At 36.9% G+C, this 17,981-nt stretch overlaps 1 protein-coding gene across 7 annotated transcripts in view; it reads left to right on the top strand.

The window, feature by feature from the left end:
- The window catches only part of INPP4B (inositol polyphosphate-4-phosphatase type II B), a 745,855-nt gene that overhangs the window by 174,356 nt on the left and 553,518 nt on the right, over nucleotides 1-17,981 (top strand). The gene's annotated exons all lie outside the window — the stretch shown is intronic.

Here is a 17,981-nt window from a genome sequence, read left to right as displayed (position 1 = left end):
TTAGGAAAATGTACTGAAGACAAAATTATCTAAACTATAATACTGTAACATAAGGAAAAATGGTGGCCTGGAAAAGACAGGTGCTTGTAAGAGACGGCTGAGCGCAGCTTTGGTATCCATCCATGGACTGTGGGTACTGGGAGAATGAATAGGGCAGACGCGCAGTCAGGCTGGAGTTGTGTTTCTGTGAGGCAAAGAGGCACAGAGTGAAGCTTAGTCAGGTGTGCCACACTGGGACAGCGGTTCCCTAGGATGAGGCAGGAAGAACGGGGTGGAGAGGGAAACAAATAAAGAAGGGGAGGGCAGGGCACAGATTGGTACGGGGACAAGGGCAGTGTCATCTTGGAAGGGTAGGTGTTCCCCGAGCCTGGTAGGGATGAGAAATGTGGGACCTGGGTTATCTATATGGAGAGTCCTACAGCATCCCACACTGTTTGGAACATCTCAGTAAATATCCATATCATTCATAGTCACTGGGACTGTGTCATCTATTCCTCGAAATTTAAATATGGCGACCAAGAGGCTCTGGTATTCTCCATGCCTCCCACTTTCTTGCTATTTCCTGTTATCATTTCCCTGCCTGGCTTTGCCCTGCAGAACCCTCACAGCTCATGCAACCTGGACCAGCCCAAGGCTTTCGTTTTTCCTTCAAGGGTTTTCCTGACGAAGGATGATCCGCTAAAGAGAAAGAATTAGCAACTTCACTCTTCCCGCATCCCTTTTTGCTTTGAATCCTGGAAAAATGAAAGCTGAATTTGTTTCCCAGCTCATGCAACTCTAGAACACCTTATACTCTGTATTTCTGTGTCCAGACCCCAATCAGAGCTTTATTGAATTTTCAGTGGTTATTCATTGATTAATTTTATGCTTTGGTATTTATAGCTATTTTAGAAAGTCCTTTGAGGCCCATTTGAAATGAATTGAAAATTAATAAGAAAAAGTAATCAAATACTCCTTCTAATCTCATGCATCCTTTGGCATAATCCTCTCAGTTCCCCTCTTCCTTGGAGCGTGTTCTTTGTCACTGGGTCAATTTCACATCTTCTTCTGTCTGATGTTCTTTCTTAGTAACTCTCGATACTTACAGCTTTCAATTTAAAAAAATCCCCCATCTTACTAGTTGCAAAACTCTTTGTTTCTTTCCACTTTTCTGAAGAATCCTGATTTTTTTCCTCCTGAAATCATCACTATTTCGAGCGATCAGGAAATAAAACCTTTCCATACAATGGATTTGCTTCTCCAAATCTACTTTATTCTTAATAACGAGTTTTAGTCATCACCCCATATCTCCTATATAATGAATATTTTCTGCTCTTCAGTTTTTCTTGGGTTGGATGGCCTGCTTTCTAATTTCTAGAGAGTGGAAGTAAAGGAGACACATAATCTTCTCTCTGTTGGAGCTATTTTCTCTTAACAAAGGTTTTCTCTTTTCCAAATTTTAAATTGCATATGGAACCCAGGAATAAATGAAGATGATCATTTATAATTGAAGTTGTTTGTGGGGCATGTTATACAATCAGAGCAGCTCCCACAGAGGGCCAGCTGGACTCAGATTGGTTCTCAACTTGGACTTCATTTCTTGGCTTTGACCCAAAGTACAACTATATATTGTTTTTCAAGTTGGCAGCCAAGGTATCAGAATCAGCATTTCCCCTACTAAGCGTTCTTAACCTACAGTTGGTGACTTTGTCATTTCCTCCCTAAGCTTGTCTTGACTTCCACTTTCCGTTAGTTGAGAACTGGAATATTCACTTATACCACGTAAGCATTTAAACTCTAGCATTCTAGAGGATTTAATAAATCCTTATGGGCTATCTAGGCAGTAGAAGCTACAGTCTTAGTGTCTTGGAAGTATTTCTGGTCTCAATTCCCACCTGATTCTAGAGTTTGGAAAATCGGATCAACAGCTTAGGGGTTCAGTTGCATGCAATGTTGAAAATAAGCCTTCTGAGATTTGTAAATCTGTACCTTGTCATTTGTTTTACCAAGTTCAATAATCTAGTTTTTAAATCAAATCTATTTATGGCTCATATATTATGTGCAGTTCATTTCTTGTTATTATATAGCAGTAGATAATTTTCATAGACTTACCTATTTGAGTTGTCTTGATAAGTATTTTTTAAATACTATGGACACATTTACATGTAGAAACCTATTCGATTCTCTAGAAGGTGTAATTGGTATGGAAATATACAGATGCCTTTAACTTGATAGGGAAACTCTTGACCATTTGTATTTTTAGAAATGATTGCAGTTAGTGGAATTTCAGTGGAATGAAAATATACCATATAAAAAACCCATACTATGAAATTTTCACCATGGAGTCACTAAAATATTTATAGTTTATAAAACATTTTTTTCACCCTCGAACAGTCTTTGAAATATTACTCACTAAAAACATCTCCCCAATGAAGGATTGTTCTAAAGTGCAATTGGCTTTTTTTCTCTTCTCTGCAGTCAAGGAGGATCTATAAAATGGTAAATATTCAAATGTTCTTCTTGTAAACTACTATATATTTCCCTGTCTCAAGCAAGTAGAGGTCTATGTTGGCAGAAGTCAACTTCTGCTTATTAAGTAATATTGCCATGACTTGTAAAATTGGGAAGAAGTGTATCTGAAGCTGCAGTGTTCCTTTGATATATCACTCACTGTTATGCCTTTCAGAATTATGGAAGGCATACTTAAGTCTGAATCAGGGAATAATGTTAGAGAAAATAAATGTCCACTTTTTTGGGCAGCAGTTTAAAATATATTAAATTTTAGAAATGTTCGAAGTCACACGCATGTTCTTTGATTTATTCGCTTTTATTAATATATAACCAGCATGCAGTGTTCAAACTGACCTTTTGAGGTTTGGATTATCACTCTGGGTAATTTTTTTGTAGTCTTATGCTAATTTAGTCCAGTTATAATCTTGCCAAATAATTACTAATAGAGAAGTGTCTTTTTTCTCATATAGGAATAATGCAACCAAGGTATATTTAGTTAAATGCAGTTTGGCTCTTCATTTCAAGCTGAAATGGCTGTGGCTGAATATCAAGGATGCCTTTTCAAAATAATGTCCCTGAACACTCGGTGAAATGCAATGAAATATTAATGGCATATATGAAATCATATTAAATGATCAGTGTTTTTATTTTTAAATTACCAAACTCCCTTTCTGCCTCTCTTCTAATTTCTCAGGCCTTTCTGAGTTTTGTGACTGTTGAGCTATTTGGGAATTACTGGTAGTGGAGCTCTTTTGCCTAAGTAGGAGTGGAGGGGAGGAATTTTTATAGTAGACTCCAACGTTTAACTTAGACTTATCTCTAGTCTGAGAATATTGTCATACTCGTAGCTCTGTAAATAACTAGTCGTATGCTCTTGGACAAGTTATATGAAACCTTTTGGTAGTAATATCTTGAGTTCCCACAAAGGGATCATATATGTGCAATCCTTGTTGGTAGAGCCATTTGTGATGGTCCAGATTGCCTTCTAACAATTTCCTGTTTAGTGTTTTTTTCACAAAATCCACCAAAATCTTGGCAGACGTATCCACTGGGCAGCCTTGTCTACTGGTAGCAACTCCCCCACTTGCAAGCATGCTGACCACAAAGATCCCAAAGAAAGTTTTATGATGCATATAAATTGAAGGAGCTTTGCAATGGACAAATCCAAGTTATACCTTTCCAGATTTACTTACTGTCACTCCATCTGCATGTATACCCTATGCTTTAGCCTACTCAAATAATGACTAGTCCTGGAACATACCGTGCTCTCTTTTGCCTCTAGATGTTTGCCTGGAATGCCCATCAAGCCCGTTACTGCCTGGTAAATGTATACTCACTTTTCCTGACTTAATTCAAGCACCAGTTCCTCTGTGAAGCTTTCCCAAATTTCCTTCCCTTTCCCCAACACACATTGGCTCTGGTACTCCCTTTTTCAGATCACTGTATACTTATACCTGTTGTAATACTTAATAGATTGTATTCAGATCTGCTGGTTTGTTTACATGTGTGATTCCTGTATCTCCAGGTGTTCCAGCCCAGAGTATAAAACATAGGGTCACAATAACTTGACAAAAAGGCATTTGTATGGTTTCTTTCCCAAAAGGTGGTAGGCATGGGGAGTCCTTTTATCCTCCAAGTGGTAGATAACACTTCTCTCTTCTACAGCCTGTTCACTGATACCCCTTGGAAGCCACCAAAGCCCAATACCCTTTGCTTTTCCATTTCTCTTCCACGTGGAGACTGGTCTAGTGTTCTGTTTAAATCACCATGCTTGTTCTGTGCACCAGTGTCCTCCAAAAGCTTCCCTGATGGGGAAATTCTGTTCCCTCTCTCTAGCCCTGTGGTCTATCCCACTGTCACCATGAATCCTGTCTTGTGCTCTCAGTGCCTTACAGAAGTTTTTATAAAATAACTCTTCTAGTGCCCCTCCTCTTCCACAGATACACAAACAAAACACACTGGGAAAATAAGTCCTTTTCTTCCAGGGCTACACATTTAAGGGTAAGAAGCTGTTTGTATATGTAATATGCATATACTCTTTTAAAAATAACTTCGGAGTTCAAGTGCCATATTGCTAGAGAAGCAAAAAGTAAATAAAAGTTTTGGCTAAGTTAACCTTCACTTATCTACAATAGTCATCTGTCTCAAAACCCAAGAATTAAATTCTTCTGAGAGGCTTTCCACTTATCATGTATGTGTGTGTGTACATATGTACATAATACATGATTATTGCAATGCTTTTATTGTACAATACTTTCTTCCTTGCCACCCCCAATTGCTAAAATACTCTTGTTTTTGGCTTCTTTCCAACCCTACTGATTGATATCTTATAGGTATCAAAGTTATTTTCTATTAAGTATTTTTATAACACTGAACTTTTGAAACAGAGATCTATTCCTTTTGATGATGAAATGCCAGGTATCATTTCCTTGTCTGTCTCTCAGAATCCCATGATCAGAGTCCCTGGGAGGAGGATATTTTTAACTTCACACACCGATACTCTGTGGGAATATTTTCTACTCCCTTGTAATAGGGAAAGCACTTTGTTTTAGTTTTTCAAAGAATTACACTCTTTGTTCAGAAATTGTTTGTTACACTCATTAAATAACCAAATTAAGACCTTTGCAACTTGGTAAAATATGGATGCAAACGGAAAGAGACTTGGTCTTTTTATAAATTAATCGAATTAATTTAAATTCATTTTCATGTTTGAAAAGAGTTCACAAAAGCTGCCAAAGTTGGTGTCGGAAGACAACTTTAATAGATAAAGGAAGAGTTTACAAATTTATATTTATTTTGTATCAATTGTTTTGTAAGTATTTTTAAATTCTCACTTTGGTACAGGGGATCCCCAAGACCACCCTCAGGTTTGATAATCCACTCCATGGACTCACAGAACTCAGAAAAGCTGTTATACTCATAGTTATAGTTATAGCTTATTACAGCAAAGGGATACAGATTAAAATCAGTAAAGGTGAAAAGTGTGTAAGGTAGTGTCTGGGAGAGACCAGGCAAGAGTTTCAGTTTGCTTCCCACAGCGGAGCTGTATGGACAACACTTAATTCTCCCTGCAATGATATGTGATGTATAGAAAGTATTGCCAACCAGGGGAGCTCACTGGACCCTGTGTCCAGGGTTCCTATTGGGGCCAGTCACGTAGGCAGGAGACTGACCTACTCAGTCTCCAGCTCTCCCAGATGTCAAACTGAGTGGCGGTCCGGGCCCTAGGTGATAAAAGTACAGGCATTAATCACATTGCACTGTTAGCATAAACTATCTGCCATGGCCCAAGGCCCCAGGTATACAGTCTTACCAGGCAGGATATTCTAAGGGCTTAGAGATTGTCTCCCAGGAGCCAATTGTTTCTTTGAACACACACCCAAGCCTACTAAGTCAACCCTTTATTGTAGACTTCTCTTTGGAGACACCCCAGTTGAAATGATGCATACAGTTGCATTTTGTTTAAGAAAGACAGTCATGGTCCACCAATTAGAGTAGGTGTACTCAAAGAAAAGGTCTTGTTTCAACCTCAGAAGATTGGCAATATATCTATATTTTCAGTTAAAATAAAATGTTGAAAGCAGCATGTATCATTTTTTGGATTCCTTCCTTACACTGGCTTTTAAATTTCCTACCTGTCCCAGTCTCATCTGCTAAAAACGCTTCTAATGAGCTTAAAATGATCTTAAATTTGTCATCTCCATGAAATGGCTCACAACATAAGGATGAAGTGAAGATAAAAAAAAATGAGGTAACTAAGTTATTTTCAGCCATCACAAATAGAAATGCTGCAAGAGTCATCGTCATGCAGCATGTTTAAATACGTGTGAGCACCTGGTCCTCTTATAGTTCCAGGTTTCACTATCAAACAAAAGATACCGAAGGAGATGGCATGTAAGGGAACAAATTGTGTTTTAAAGTGGGGATGTGGAGAGTCCTCTTTTTGTCCTTGTGCTCCAGAGCATGCTGTAGTGAAACTGACCTGTCCCCGTCCCGTCCCCACTCTGTACTCTGTCCCCCATCCGGTGGAGGATTTGCCTGCATACAGGAAGTCAATGGGATGAGCTCTTCTCATTGATTGATGCACACATTTTGTTTTACACAGCAGCATGTACCTTCTCTCTTAAAGAAGCCATAAGAAAGAATGAAATAATTCTATTTGCAGCAACACAGATGGAACTAGAGATTAGCGTACTAAGCAAAGTAAGTCAGATGGAGAAAGACAACTATCATATGATATCGCTTGTATGTGGAATTGAAAAAAAAAGATACAAATGAACTTATTTACAAAACAGAAACAGACTCACAGACATAGAAAACAAACGTATGGTTACCAAAGGGGAAGGGGGGGAGGGACAAATTAGGAATTTGGGATTAACACATAACACTATTGTATATAAAATAGATAAACAACAAGGACCTACTGTATAGCACAGGGAACTATATTCAATATCTTGTAATAACCTGTAATGGAAAAGAATCTAAAAAAGAACACGCACGCGTGCACAAACACACACACACACACACACCTACACATATATAAAACTGAATCACTTTGTTGTACACTTGAAACATTGTAAATCAACTACACTTCAATGAAAAAAGAAAAAGAATCTCTCTCTTCTGCACATGGGAAGGGGCATTGCCAGCTTTCTTAAAACTGGAGGGAAGCATCAGCATGGCTCCTCTAAAGATGTTCAACTGTGCAGTATCTGTTAGAACAGCAGGACCGGCTTCACATTGAGTATGGGCCAGTGCCCTGATATAAAAGTCAGATTGTCAGTGAATGAACCATCTCTCTTTTTATAGAAGTTATCTGTGTTTTATCAAATCAGATGTAGAGCAGTGCTGATAAATTAGTAAGAAGTTATTCATTTGGATTACGCTGTGCTGAACTTCAAGATCTCCTTACCTCCTAATGCTCGGGATTTAATTTTATAGAAAAATTATTTTCTGCATAATTCACAAATTCATTGTTCGTTGTTTGGTGTTTTCATTAGAAACCTTTGCAAATGTCTTTAGTAATAATGGTAAAAGTAGAAAATTAACATTTTTTGTCTTAAATCAACTTCAACTTTATTTTAAGAAAAATGAGAGGAGAAGCAGGAAAAAATATTAATAGTCACACTACTTTTTTATCCCTGGGAAGGGTAGACATATTGAGTAATGAATTATTGATTCAATGTTGATGAACCTGAGTTTATCTTGAAACTTCTACCTTGGATTGGGGAATAGCTAGAGTTTAACCTCTCTTTACTGATTACGAACCTCGGTGAGATTGGAGCAGCCATAGGAAATGCAGGTTATTGACATTTTCCTATCAAAGCTACCTCTGCATACAATTCAATTCCTCCAACAACTCTCTATTTCCATTTCTGTGCACGGCAAATAATAGGTGCTACTGGGAAGAAAAATCAATATTGTATTGGATAAATACACACAAAAGATTGGTGCTTATCAGGGTAGAATCTAAACGTGTTCAGCTTCATACAGAAGCAGGGCAATACATTTTGTTCCCAAACAAATTTTACATGTTTAAAATGTACGCAAAATTCTGAGCCTATCTTTTACGTTGTCAGTCTTATTATTTCCTCTCCAACTAAAAGTATAAAATTATCATCAACTTGTACTTCCTCATATTTCATGCATGGCATGAAAACAGTATTTTAGTATGCATTGGTATAATACTTCTAAATGTTAAGGATTCATTTCATCTCTCAAATGTTGTTTTTTGTCTACGTAATCAAAATAGTTACTCCGTGTTAAGGCTAGTTGGTTGTCTGGATAAGTCTGTGACAGAGTAAATGAAAATAATTTTTCTACATTTATTCATTAGAATAATTAAAAATACTGACTCTGTCATACTGATGTGACCTCACATAAGGTAAAATTAGTGTTCATTTTTGTAATTTAACTGTAATATTTATCTTGGTTAATATAACTTTAACTTCATTTTTTTCAATAAAATAAGTTGCTGATTTTGTCTTGTAAATTATTGCTAAGTATGATTTTCATCTATCACTGAATCCTTGTCAGTTAGATAAGGAAGTTATTCTATAGCAGTGAGGTCCATGAAGGTGTCAGGGTAATAATCCAGTTATCTAGGTGCCCAAGTTCTTCCTGTGAGGCTTGCTCTGCAAACCATCTCAGTCATACGTTTGTATTAAAGTGACACTGTCTGTTTTAGTTAAAGATTATTATGGGGAAATTGGTGATGCTATTTTAATGAAAAATAGAATATTATAATTATTTTATCAGTGACATAATGTATTGACTTTTAAGGATCATTATTGTATTCGCTACATATTGTAGAAATATGACTCCTTTTCCAGTGTTTATTTTTTTATTGACATTAATGCCAAAGTCTTCAAAAAATAATGTGATAACACTTCAGATTTTTTAAGATGTCATTTTTATTTTACATTCCCTGCACAAGTTACATTGGGTAGGTATCGTTTTAAAAACTGAAAGGGAGAGAGGGAGAGGGGGAGAGAGAGAGGCAGATTCTTGCCAAGTAGTTACATTAAATATTCTCTCTGGGGGAAAAAAAAATGTCCAAAAACTTGAGAAGTGGTGGAAATGGAAAGATTAAATTAACTTCTTGTAAAATAATTTTCCACATCATTAGAATATTTGTTTTCAAATGTCAGAAGCAGATGAAATAATTTTACTACAGATATTGCTTCAAGGATGAGACTGAAACTCACAGAGCACTAGAACAATGGAGGATACAGAACTTCCCCAAGGTGTATAGCAAGATGAGATTGCTCACTGAGCAGTAAGAATGCTACTCTTTATGACTGAACTTTTGAGTTGTTTCTGCATGGATTTGGGATAATTATACATGATGAAATATTGTAAAGCACAGACAGCAATATCTGCCAGCCATATTTATTAAGACTGAATGCACATGGAGCATTAAAATGCCATACAATACAATTTGTTATGTTGAATTTTAAGAAATTTCAAGGCAGATTAAAGATTGACATTAGAACAAATCGACTGTCTTTGCCTTCTGCTATAAATCGTCTCATTTTTTTTTTTTCTCTCATCATTAACCACTTTCATTTCTTTGGCATTTGCAGACAGCCACCTCCTTGAAAAGCCTTTCATTTTTGTCTCTTATTCTCTCTCCTTTCTTTCTTTCTGGGCCATCTGTTATCCAGATGTTGGCTTTAATGCCAAAATTAATGACACTTTAAAACTTACTCTTTAATTTTAAGCCTTAGACACCTGACCTTTCCTGCCTATTTCTCTTTTTAAAAAAATCTTTACCCGGTAGTCGAGGGCAGCTCATTAATTAGCATCCACAGCAGAGGAGGAGGGACATTTGCACTTGCTTGAAATGCCTTTTATCTCACTATTGAATTGCATTTAGAATTTCGTAAAGTCTAATTTGGCTCAGAGGGCTCTTCCATGTTTGTTAACTAAAACACGTGGTTCTGGCGTCCCCAGGTTAAGTGGAATCAGTCTCTCTGAATAGGATGTTTCTCTTCTTTACAGTGTGCTAGGGTATAATGCCTGTGCTAGGAAAGGGTATTGACTTCAGATCCATAGCTCATTAAAAGACCATACAGAGTAGAAAAAATGACGCTAGCATAAAGGTGTGTTTTAGACTGTTTAAAGGGCCGTGTAATTACAGTCTATAGGAGTATATACTGAGTAAAACTATGGAAAAGTGAGGTTTTCTGCATGCAACCTGCTATAACAATATAATAACATACACTGTATATAGATTTGAGTAAAAACTCAGGCCAGCAGTCTTTCCATATAAATGTATAGCCTTGGGCCTGGATAAGATTATTCCCTTGTCTCCTGAGATGGGATTTGCTCAAGAGAATTTACTAAGGAGTAAATGATACTTGGATTTTCTGACTGTTGTGAATGGCTGGGAAGAGTGTCTGGCTTACCTTTGGGTTGTGGGTATATGTCCAAATACGTCTCATAACATGACAGCCATGGAGTAGACCAGGAGGAAGGGAAGAGAACCACTTTAGTCCACTCTACTTTGTCCTGGTAGTTCAAAAACTTCTCCAAAGTCCTAAGCCTAAAACTCAAATGAGATGCCTGAGGGATGGAAATAGGAAGATGGTTGAGAAGACATTTCTAGGATTGGCAGCCCAATTCTAGGACTGTGCTTGGTGAAACTAGCACATCTCTAGTAAAAATTAGTCCAAAAAATGCCTGTTTTTTTTAGTGACTTCAATTCTTAAATAGCTTGCAAGTATCTTATTTTAAAAAAAGAGGCTTAAATTATGTACTTGCTGGAAACCATTTCATATCAAGCAAGAGTCTTTGGTTCTACAATTTTCCATGTTTTTTATTTTTCATGGTTATTTAGAGATGAATAACCAGCTATAAATAAAGATTCAGGTTGTTTGGCAATAGCTACTTTACAGGGGGAACTAAATGCCTTTTTAATTTGGAAGCAAACCGAAAACAAATGGTCATGTTCGCTGAAGTGCTTCCCTTGGGGGGGTGTGATAGGTAAGAATGGGCAATAGGATTTGGCATGAAGTAGGTAATTTTGGAATGCGGTATAGCTAAGAAATATTTTGATTTGCTTCCCTGTTGATTTCTTGGCTGGGGTTCCTGGCACAAAGTGTGGAAATCAGATTAATAGGAATATGTGAAGTTTTAGTATTTCATGTTAAAATGCCATTTTAAAATTAGTCTAAATATAATCAAGCCTAGTTTGAATTCATCAGCCAAGACCTGTAATTAGAATTTTGCATTGTGATGTTATGGCTCCAAACCAGAACTCAAAGTAGATGAAGGATAAGGCTAGCTGAAACCAGCCAGTCAGTCCATTGCTGAAAAGAAAATAGAGCAGCTAGAAGAGAAGCTATGTCTTCCCTGAGAGTTGCCATCTACTTCCAAATTCAGTCGTTCAAGTCTCTATGTCTAGAAAAGACCATGGTGCATCTATTTTTTTCACTGAGTAGAAGTTGGGTTTATTTGTATAATTAATTGAAGAATTGTATTTTTGTGTTGAATAATCAGAAAAGTTTATACAATCATATAGAAAATGCTTACCTTTTTCTAAAATAATTCAGTTGATTGTTTCTAATTCAGATCATCCCACACACTTACTGCTACCTACCTTCTCATAATTTTAATTCTCATTTATATCCCCAGAATAAGTAGTGACAAGACAGTTACTATATGCTACCTTTTCATAGCGTTGGTAAAGATTTGGCCTTGCCTGAGTCAATTTTCAGATATCAATTCCTTATCAGACTCCCATAAGCATAGATAATTCAGAATTGAGTATATTAAGATAAACACTTTCAAAATGTTCTAAAAAAACACAACATTTTAGAAATAGGTCACAGATCATCATTACAACCTTAAAATCATAGTGTATCTATTTTTTAAAAATGTATTGACATCAGGAATACAGTTGAAGGATGTACGACTCTTATTTCCCACTTGACTGACTTAAGGAGAATGTTCTCTTGGTACAGTGAGTGTGATCATTAGTGTTTTCTGGGTAAAGATGAATCCTATAGAGATACCCGAAAGGATTCCTCTATAGAATAGTGTTTTCTGCTAGATGAGGACTAGACCTCAAACCTCTGTATGGGTTTGAGTGCTGATGGTGTCAAGGAAGAGACTGCCTATGCTTGAACACAGGCCAACTACACACGACCCTCTAATGACATTTCTTCTCAACCTCTCAACCTTCTCAACCTCTCTATAACAACTATTTTGTAATACCGGCTTTACTATTCTGAAATAAAATTCAGAAATAATGCAACCTACCTATGTACATAATTTTTAAAAATCAATCTAATGCCAACAATGGAGAAATAAAAAGAAAAGTAATTTATAATAAAATAATATGTCTGACGATAGGTAACTACTCATGCAGAACTTTACCAGAGGTCAAAAAAATAGCTCCACAATTTCTAATGCCATTTAGTTTCCAAGAAACTCAGAGGGGACCATGGTGATCCCATTAGGATTCTCTGCTTTTTTTTTTTTTTTTAAATTTTTTTATTTATTATTTATTTATTATGTTTATTTCTTTTTGGCTGTGTTGGGTCTTCGTTTCTGTGCGAGGGCCCTCTCCAGTTGCGGCGAGTGGGGGCCACTCTTCATCGCGGTGCGCGGGCCTCTCACTATCGTGGCCTCTCTTGTTGCGGAGCAGAGGCTCCAGACACTCAGGCTCAGTAGTTGTGGCTCACGGGTCCAGTTGCTCCGCGGCATGTGGGATCTTCCCAGACCAGGGCTCGAACCCGTGTCCCCTGCATTGGCAGGCAGATTCTCAACCACTGCGCCACCAGGGAAGCCCGGATTCTCTGCTTTCTAAAGAAAGTATATTAAGTGTCTTGTCAACCCTTTGGATTCTAGATAGATGTTTTTCTGACTTGCTAAAGCAGCAGGACCCTGTCTTCCAAAGAAATCATATTCAGAGGAATAATATATAAATAGTATATAAAGCAGATAAAAGCTCTTCTCTACTTCCTGTCTGCCATAGTGGCTGTATCTGAAGGATCACTGGTCCAGGGGTCTGGATATCTGATTGTTTCAGTGATACCTTGAGAGCTAAATATAAGTTGGAGCAGATGAAAGGAAATCTGTTTTCACTAGTAAGGAAGTGACTTCTTCCTTAAACTTTTTTTTTTTTTAGAACAATAGAACCATTCTCTCAGCCTTACTATTAAAAGAAATTTTTAAGGATCAGAGAAGGTAAATGAAAGTCTCTTGGGAAGATGTCTCAGGAATGTTTTATACAATCTTCATTGCACAGCTAAAGGAAATAACAAATATTTGAGTGGATGAGATACTCAACTTGCTAAATGCTGCTCTAACTTCAGGTCAGTTACTCATGTTTAAAATAAAGCCATTTGAGGACAGGCTGTCTAACATTTATTCCAGCTCAAAATACAGATAAAAAATTTATCTCATGAATGGTTATAAGACAAATACAACTTTCCTTTCACTAACCATTCTTACACTGAGTGTCAGATCTCTTTTATACTTGGTATTCCTTTTTGGAGAAGCACATCATAGAATCAACATCTTGTAAAGTCAGAAGAAACCTAAGGAGTACTTATCTCAACATGAACATTTTGAAAATAAGGAAATGAAACCAGTGATGTAAATTGATTTGCCCAAACTCACACACAAAGTCAGCTGTCTAATGAGAAATACATGCTGGCCGTAGAGTCTATACCATCTAAAAAAAATCACTTCCCTAGAGGAACTTAAATATTTGTTACTAGTTTGGGCATTATCAGATACTTAGAATTAAATATTTCTTCTAACAAAATAAGATTGGTTTTATTAACTAGCAGGAACCAGAAATGTTGCAGGACTAGAGGACATTCGATATGGTTGACCTCTCTGGGTGACTCACTTCTTATATTCCTCATGGCCAGTCAGCTGGCCTTGTAGGTTTAATTCAGTACACCATCACCATAATCTTCTAATAAATAATGTCATGACGATCTGCCTTCATATTTATATATCTCCTGTAAAGGTAAATTTATATTGTCACCACTAATTGATCTCAACATGGCAAAAGTCTTTCCTTTAACAGGCATATACTTATTTTTTCTTAAAAATTGATTACCAGAATTGGGTCAAAACACTGCCAAAACTCAATCCTTAATGCCATTGGTTCCCAATCAGGAGTGTGCATCATGAACACCTGAGGAAGCTTTAAGACCAGGTAGGGCTAGATTGCACCTCAGATACACAGAAAGAGAAACACTAAAGATGCAGTACGTGCAAGTGTATCTTAGGACAGATTACCCAGGGACCAGATTCTGAGTAGGTTTATATTCAGGGGGTTTACTGGAAAGTACTCTTAGAAACAATTCCTGTAAGAAATTGGGAGGAGCAGGGTGGGCAGAGGGAGAAATTGAAAAGAAATATAGTTACATTAAAGGGAGGCCTCAGACAATTCTATGGGGAGATTTGGACGTAGCTCCAAATTAGGGAAGGATGTAGGGCCAAGTCATTGGAAGCAGACTTTTCCTGGGTGGAAGTGTAACCTAGGATGAGACAGCTCCCATCTGCCTTCTGGGCCATGAGCTGTTAACAGCCAACACTCCTGGCAGCTAGGGAGATGAGTACCTGGGCCTGACAGGCTATCTAGGTGCTGGCTACACCCAGATTCACTTGCTTTAAGTAGTAACTTACCTCATCTAGGGACAGCTCTTCCTGGATTATGGTTGGCTTCTTTTCCTGGGGAAATGTAAAAGAAGAAGCTTAGTCTGATCAACTTCAGTCCTGCCCCTGCAGCAGGACGTGTAGCTGCAACTGACACTCATGGTCTCCAACAGCTTGTACTCATTCCAGAGTACATTCACCCACTGGCTGGAACCTCTGCTGGTCTAGATGGCTTACCTGGTGTGCTGATCCAAATCCCTGAAGGGTCAGAGCCCTCGATTTCCATACCCTTCACAGGCCAATGTACACCATTGCATCTGCCAATTTACCATCAACACTGGGTAGGAGAAGGTAGAGAAATGCCCATTATCATCAGGTTGCAAATGTATTACTTTCTTCCCCTGCTGAGTAACAGTATCCCTACCTCCTCATGACAATCAGAGTCAAGTGTGTGACTCCTTTCCTGTTTACTGGTGTTTGACATGAAGAGCCTAGAGTGACTGTCAGCATTCATCGGTCAATATTCAACAGGACTCTTTCCAAATATTATCAGTGCAATTTTATAAATTATATAAATTCTATAAATTGCACTGATATCTTCCCTTAAGAACCAGAATAGGAGGGTAAAATCTAATCATAGAATCTAGGTGGTGGGTATTTGCATATTCACTAAAATTGTTTCAACTTTTCTGTACATTTGAAAAATTTTATAATAAAATGTTGCAAAAAATATTGTAAGACTACTAGATTGAAAACAGAAAAAAATCCCACAATGGAAAAATATACAAGTAGCTGCTGGAAATACTTACAAACATTTAAAATGCTAGAAAGCTGGATGCTAATATGAAGAAAAATAAAACTAGTCCTATATAAAAAAATTCAATGTAAGAATATTTTTATAGAAATTGGAAAGTTGATTTTAAAATTTGAAAAGGCAAAGAAACTAAAATCACTGAAATAATTTTTTTAAAAGATGGACAAAGATGAAAGACTCACACTATTTAATTTCAAGACTTAGTATAGGACTACAGAAATACAGAGAGTGTGGTAGTAGAAAAAGGATAGATATATAGACTGATGAAAAAGATTGGGAATTTCAGAAATAGGCTTACACATACATAGTCAAGTGATTCTGACAAAGGAACAAAATTAATTCACTGTAGAAAGGTAGTCATTTCAACAAATGATAGTGGAAAAGTTGAATATCCGTATGCAAAAAATATGAACTTCAACCCATACCATATACCATATACAAAAATTAACTTTATATGAATCATGGACTTAAATGTAAGACCTAAACTATAAAACTTCTATAAAAATAACTGGAGAAAGGATTTGTGACCTTTCGTTATGTAAGTATTCCAAAACCATGATCTATAGAAAAATTATAAATTAGATTATCAAAATTAGTATCATCTGCTCTTCAAATACATTGTTAAGAAAATGAAAAGACAAGCCAGGCCACGGATGGAAAGAAAATATTTGCAAAACACATATCTAGTATTGGGCTTGTATCTAGAACATTCAAAAAATTCTCAAAACTCAATAAGAAGACAAAATAACCCAATAAAAAGCAAAATAATTGAAGAGACACATTGCCAAAAGAGATACACAGATGTAAAATAAGTACATGAAAATATGCTCATATCATTAGTCATTAACGAAAAGCAAATTAAAGCCACAATGAGATACTACTATACCACTATTAGAATGTCTAGTTTTTTTTTTTTTTTATAAAAAGTAATATAAAGGACTATACCTATACCGAGGGCTGGCAAGGATCCAGAATATCTGGAAGTCTCAAATGATGCTGGTAGGCAAAACAGAACAGCCACTTTCAAAAAGTTTGGAATTTTCTTGTAAAGGTAAACATACACTTACCATATGACCCAGCAATCCTTCTCCTAGGTATTTGCTCAAGAAAAATGAAAATTTAGATTCACACATGAGTACGATAAAACCTGTATGTGAATGTTTATAAGAGCTTTATTCATAATAGCCAAAAATGGAAAGTATGCAAATGTCCTGCAACTGGTTAATTAATAAATAAACTGTGGTACATTCATACAATGGAATACTACTCAGCAGTAAAAAGGAATGAACTACTGATACATGCAATGACATACATTACACTAAGTGAAAGAAGCCAGACTCTAAAGGTTATATACTGTATGATTCCACTCAGGAAAAGGCGTACCTATAAGGGTAGAAAACATTGAGGCATGAGGCATGGAGGATGGGGTAGGATTTGACTACAAAGGTGCATGAGGATATATTTTGGAGTGATGGACTTATTCTGTATCTTGATTTGGTGGTGGTAGCTTGATCATATGCACTTAACAAAACTCAGAATTGTACACTAAAAAGGGTAAATCATACCTCAGTAAAATTAAAATTTTGATTGGTTCAATGAAACTTTTATTGTATCCCCTGGTGAAAGTGTTACTCTCTGGGAACTAAGACTTCCGTGCCCTGAAAGCCTAAAGTTATGAGGACGATAAGCACAAATTTCTCAAGTGTCACTGGCAATGACAGTAAGTAGGACCACACCTACTTTCATCCCTTGGTTTCTGGACCCACATATTCTATACACAGTTTGAGTTGCAGCATCATACAGTGAGACTGTATTTGAGACAAGTCTTGAAAGATGGGTAGAGTTGCAAGGGATTTACAAAGTTGGAGGGATTTCTGGGAAGAAGAAATTGTTAAGAGCAAAACCATGAAGGCAGGAAATGCATAGTTTGTTTCAGAGTGTGTTTCATTGGAGCACTAAGAATAGGTAGGAACATATTGGGATAAAGGCTGCAAAGGAAAGTTGGACAATATGATGATGTCATGCAGAAGAGATCATATGTAATTCTATAATCCATTCAAGGGCTTTGAGAGATGAATTGGCTGATGGTCATTGCAGCACTTTAGCAAGATTGGTGGGTCAGCAGTCCTTAGGATGGATTTATATGGCTCAGGAGTAAAGGTGATTGTAATGACCCTCTCACTTTCAATTAGACATGCTTCCAAACCCCAAAGCATCTATGTTTTCACCTACATCTACATTTTCATCCCCATCTATTGCTCTAGAGCTAATTATCTTTCTTGTTGAATGAAATTTAAGGTTTATCATAGCTTTTCAGGTAAATTTATATTAAGATAGTCTTGCTTTTTTCCTGGCACTAATCTTATACCTAGATATCTAGACTTCTAGATTTTCATAGGACAAAGATTTAACCTTGAATCGTAATCCCAGCAGTTAGTTCCTGCACCCAGTTACCCCTACCCAATCATCTTCTCTAAGTCTTCCATCCTGGGCAGAAGCCTCGGCAGGTTCTCATCATCCTTCTTGCTCTTGAAGATCTTATATATATTTTTTG

The sequence above is a fragment of the Balaenoptera musculus genome, chromosome 5, assembly GCF_009873245.2.
Source record: "Balaenoptera musculus isolate JJ_BM4_2016_0621 chromosome 5, mBalMus1.pri.v3, whole genome shotgun sequence".
Classification (NCBI taxonomy): Eukaryota; Metazoa; Chordata; class Mammalia; order Artiodactyla; family Balaenopteridae; genus Balaenoptera; species Balaenoptera musculus.
Note: the sequence above shows the minus strand (reverse complement) of the source record. Positions and strands in the feature narration are given on the sequence as shown.